Source organism: Daktulosphaira vitifoliae, unplaced genomic scaffold (assembly GCF_025091365.1).
Source record: "Daktulosphaira vitifoliae isolate Bord-2020 unplaced genomic scaffold, ASM2509136v1 Scaffold_2, whole genome shotgun sequence".
In the NCBI taxonomy this organism is placed as follows: Eukaryota; Metazoa; Arthropoda; class Insecta; order Hemiptera; family Phylloxeridae; genus Daktulosphaira; species Daktulosphaira vitifoliae.
Window position 1 is genome coordinate 15217620 of NW_026099573.1, and position 6000 is coordinate 15223619.

Genomic DNA, 6000 nt, shown 5'->3' on the forward strand with positions numbered 1-6000 from the left:
AAAAGAACCTTCGGGTGGAAATCCTGTTTAAGTGGAAACAATCAATTCAATCCAACAAAAGTGTATACAAAAACGGTAGTTTGACTAAAAACTAAAATTAGGCATAATAAATTACCCCATCATGGTGCAAACCATGAGAGCGTTTATTGGTTTAATCATAAATTATCGTTATGATTATTATCATTATTAAAGATGTATTGGATTCGGGTTTCTGGATGTTGGACACAAACAAACACTTTTGTAGGCGTACATTTGGAGTCCACATAAGTCTTGACCAGTTATGTTGATATAGTGGAATTACTAACGTTTTAATGAACGAAAGATGCGTATCTGATAAATTTTATTTTCTACGATTTCGTGCTTAAAATGAAAAACCAAGTGTTATGAATATATGAATAACTTTTCAATAATTACTTTAAATTCTGTTTCCAATATTTCCTTTTCAATTTTATCGCGCTGAAAGTGAAAGTAACTCATTCTAATTATATAAGATTTTTATGTCTAAATATTTATATATTTTATAATTTGGAATTGCGAGCTTTAAGTATATCGTAATATGCTGACTAGAATAAATACTTGAAAAAGTTGCTAATTAATTTTAACGTAGCAACTAATAATTATCCAACAAAATTGTACCAAAAATTATGTTTATACAATAAGTAAAAAAAAAAATTTATATTTTAACTGTGATTTTTCATAATATTAGAATTATATGGTTTCAAAGATATTAAAAATAAAAGTTCATTAAAATAATTATATGATTAGCATATAAATTATTTTCGTTTTGTTCCAGAAAACATTAATTGAATGTATTTAAAATCAAAGTTGATCGGTTTTTCCATAAAACGTAACTTTTGGTAAAACAAAAGTTCTAATGATTGATTGTTGCAATCTTTTGATGAATTTCTTTATAGTTTAATTTAATTTTTAATTAAAAAAAAACATTAAACATTTACATTAAATTAATTGCTTATTGTATTATGTAGTAATAACGAAACGAAAAAAATGGCCTTTACATTTTAGTTTATAGAGTATTGTAATGAAAAATGGAGGATGATCAATGATGTTTTGATAAATCTTATAACTTATGATCTACTGGTTACTTTGCGTCAATGTATCTCTTATTATTATTATACTTTCAGACTATAAAAATATAATCCAAAATAGTATTTCTTTAATTTAAAAAAAAAAATATTAACATTATCAATTTATACAGTAGCTAAAAAAAAAACTATGGAGAAAAATCGTTTTTTAATGTTTTGTAGTTAAATTTCTTGTAGTTAAATGTTTATTTTACCGCATTAACAGTTGGTTTTAGTAAGAAATGAAAGCATATTTTCACATATTATAATTACACGTTAGAGTAATTGAATTTTGTACACGAAAATTGCTTCTTCTTCTTTTTCCTCGCTTTAATCTCAACTTCTTGGGGTCGGCCACGAAAATTACTAATTACGAAAAATTGTTTGAATCAAAATGTATAATTGAAACGACAATAATTTTCAAGGAAAAAATACGTTTTCTTCTTCTGTCCTTTTTTGAATACATATTTTAACGTTAAAATATATTAATATTAATGATACCGTCAAATGAACACATGAAATTTTCATCAATCAAATTTTCACAAACTTTTAAATGCTGTAGAAATTTAGCTACGAAATATTAAAAAATCATTTTAGTGCCAAATTTTTACTTCAAATCCATTCGAAAATGACAATTATCATTTTTCTTATAGTTTTTGCAATAAAAGTGTTATTGTCATAAATTTAAAAATTTCACTATTATACATTAAAGAAATGTATAATAAAAATTAGAAAAAAGTAACGCAAATATTCAGTAGATCAAAATTTATTAGATTTAAAATAATATTGTGGACAATATCGTACAAAACAATTTAAAAATATTAAAGTAAACAAAACTTAAGCAACAAAATGTAAATTCATATCTTCCTGAAGAATTTGAAAAAAGTAATTGGTATTTTTTTTTAAATTTAAATACGAGAGAAAATTTATGTTTAACTGAAAAAAATTGAACGAAGCTAAATTTTCCATAACTTTTTTTCATGTTCAACTTATAACGTTTAAATATTGAATAAATAAATAATCAATGTAGATACCATGTAATTGAAATTCTGTGTCCAGATTTCGATTTATTTTGTTTTAAAGATAATTCGATTATAGAAAAGTTTTGTCATAATTTAAATATACTAATGTAAAATATGCAAATATGCTTTAGCTATTTCAGTACAAACAAGTAAGTTCCAGGTAAAAAATAGTTTTGATATTTAAATTAATATAATGTATGAACCGAAAATGAATAGGCATGAAACATATTGTATGGAACAATGAGTCTTTTCATTAAAAATTCTAAATGGGTTCACTTGAATTTTTAAATTATTTATAAATTTTCTATTTCGATTTGAAATGACATTTTAAACAGACGCAGTTGGATAAATTAAATTTACGACGTATATATATATAGTGCAGATGTTTTAATAAAAAACAAAAGCAGATATTAAATTGTGAATGACTATTGATAGAAATTATACAACTAAGTAAACTACAGCAAACTTAATGTAAAGTTTACACTTATATATAATTTTACTGATAATGTAGACCTACATCATCAATACATAATAAAACACGGTTCGAACCAAGTTGTATTTGAGTTATTACTATAAGCTTGAATAATTCTGTCAGAGTGATACAAAATATATAGAATATATTAACATATCTATACCTAGATTAATGAATTTGTAAAACCTGTTACTTTTGTCAAAGTCATTAAATTGTTAAAAAATAACTTTGTTAAAAACTTTAACTCTGATCATGCATTTTAATAACAAAAAAAATATATAAATATAAATATATAGAATTTTTCCACTTTGAACTCGTGATGTTTTAAAAGTACTTAGTTGAAATTAAGTAGTTATTTCATACCTTATCTTTATATTCATGTTGCTTAATTTAAGATAACTTTCTAGAAGCTTTAAAACTTCATCGGTTTGAAGTTTGGTAATAAAACTTAATGTATTGTGTAAAACAAATTAAAATGGTCTCGATCTTAATGATGTGTAGAAAAAGAATCTTTCTTTTTACAATGGGTTATATAAAAAGCATCAATAAAACTAAATGGCCATAGTTGCTAACAAATTATATAATTTAGAAATATTTTCATTCTTTTTTAAATTCATATTATACCCTTTTCGTGGATTACGGTTTTATTATTCTACCATGAACATGGTTATTGTTAATATTAATTAAATTATTCAACTCAAGAAAATTATTATCACACCTGTTAAATGTTTTTTAATTTTCGAACCACAATTATTTTTAAAATAACAAACAATTATTAATCGACAATTGTATTTTCTAATTAAGTGGGTGTAAACTCCTTAAAGAATTTTAGTTTTATTATACAATTTTTAATTGCATTACCGTGTAAAAAAAAAAAAAATCGAAGGGTTTAAGTAATTAAATTGGGAATTGGACATGATGACCTCTTTAAATATGTTATTAGATAATTATTAGGTTTATTTTTTTCAGTAACTGAGCTAGTTCAACTAATAATTAGCTAATTATTTTATACGTAGTAATTTCATATAAAAATAACAAGATATTGTGATGCTTTTCTTTAATAGTATTCACACTCAAGTTAAAATCTTGTGCCGTAATATAACAATATTATACCGTTATTGCAAAAAAGATACAAGTGCGATTGAAAACAAATATGTGTTCATTTAAGTTATTTTTGAAAAAATTGTAATTCTTTGATTTATATATTTTTTAAATATTTCCATAAAAAGTTCGGAAACATTTTAAATCCAAATAGATCAATTCGCCTAAATCGTCTACTTGTCTCGCTCTTCCCTACTTAGACAATATATAATAAATATAATTAAAATTTTTAAATCAAAAACACAGGTGAAAAGATGAAGGAAATGACTTATGAAATTAAATTGGGGGAAGTTGAATTGAAAATATTGAAACAATTAATTGGGAAAATGTTGAGATAAAAACACAATTAAATAAAATGAAACGATTAATTTAAAAAATCGGATAATCTAAAAGTAAATAGGAAAAGTCACAAAGGACTTGTTTAGGATAGAAAAGAGAATTGTTGGGGGACTTATTGTAGTTTTGAGAAGAAAGACGATTATAATCTAGTCTTAACTGAAAAAATTATATTATTAGGAACCGGGAGAGTTGAAGTTTGTAAAACCCAGGATAGTTACAAATAAATGGTGAGATTGATTTGTTCTAAACAGTCATGTGGGAAAGAGAAGTACAATAATCTTGCCATATTTGAGTCTAGCGATCTAACAAATGAATATTGCGATAGAATTTTGTCGATAACGGGTAATTTTTCTTCGAATTGATTAGGGGGAATATTGAGATTAAAAAGCGTATCCTTAATTGTAAATTTTTAAGAGAACAAAATTAAATTTTCTTTTTCATTTAAGCTAAAAAAAAAATTTATTTCTTCTTAAAAAATGTACTCCTCTCGTTATAATTAATGATACAATATTTTCACATTAAAATATACTTTATATATTGGGTTTATACGGTTCTTTAATTCTAGACCTTCTATACATTCTTTTAAAAATATACATAAGTAAATGATTTCAAAATTTAATTTAATTTCTTAAAAATATTTACACAAACTTGAAAGTTATTTGAAATAACAAATATTGACAAAAAATTTTTAGCGGAAAAATAATCAAATAAAAAATAATTTTTACTTGCATAATTACAAACATTTAAAATTTCTTTTAAAATATCCCAGTCAAAAAATGGTTTTATAGATTCTAAATATTTTTTTATTTCTACGATTTAATAGCTTTGTGTTTCTATGGCTTCTTAATGTTATTATATTTCTATAGCTTCTCATTTTATTTACTTATCCATTGTCTCTTATCGTTTTTACAATATTTTTATTCTCAATTATAAATTTGGTTATATTTAAATATTACTCTTAAGCGTTTATAAACTCGTAAATATAAAATTAGATAATTGGTTAACATTTATTCAATGTAGACTATATCTCTCTCTTCGATCGATTGAATCATCTGAAATTAAATAGATAAATTCGCTAGTGACTATATATTATACTTGTTGATCAATTCTGGACCATTTTATAATGATATAAAATATAATAAAAATGAGTTACAAAAAATATTGTTGTCATTTGAGAATATTCTCAAGAATGTTTCGAAAAGCGATTTCTAAAACCGCAACCTATAATTTTTCAAAATCAAATTTTAAATTGAAAGAGAAACTGGTCTTTTTTTTAACAGTTTTTAAAACCCTAGTTGAAACTGATCATTATTTGAGACCGAGATTAAAAATCGATACCACAAACAAATCGAATGGTTTCAGTCCTTAAATGAAGTATCTAGTCTGATGAAATAGAGGGAATTTCAAAGGTTGGAGCACAGAATAAATAAGATCTTATCTATTTTATGGTTAGAGGATGGTTAATGGAGTTGATACTTTCATCTAAATTATTATTCTCCTATATGCCAAAGATACCGATATGACCAGCTAAAAAAATATTATAAATTAATGCCTTTAATTTGATAATGAAAACACGTATAGATTTTTAAAAAGAATTAAATGAGAGATAGGAAAGAACTAATATTAAGTAACAAACTGTTAAAACTTTTATAAAAACGAAAGACTGAATAAAATCATGAAATAAAAAATTGGTTATTTTATTGTGTTCATTAATTCAATGTAACGTTTAGCGGTTTTTTTGTCTATCTATCTAGGCATTGAATAAATTCATATACATTTTTTATACTTGCCGTTGTTTTTTGTAAATATATTAAGTTTTATTATCTAGAAATATTAGATCCGTAGCAATTTATGCAAACAAGGTTTTATGGGGTTTGCAATTACTCGTAGAATAGACTTTAATCTGTATTATAATTAAGACAAAGTTGAAATTAATGCATAAAATGAAAAACTAGTTATTAACATGACTGAAAGTTTACATTGG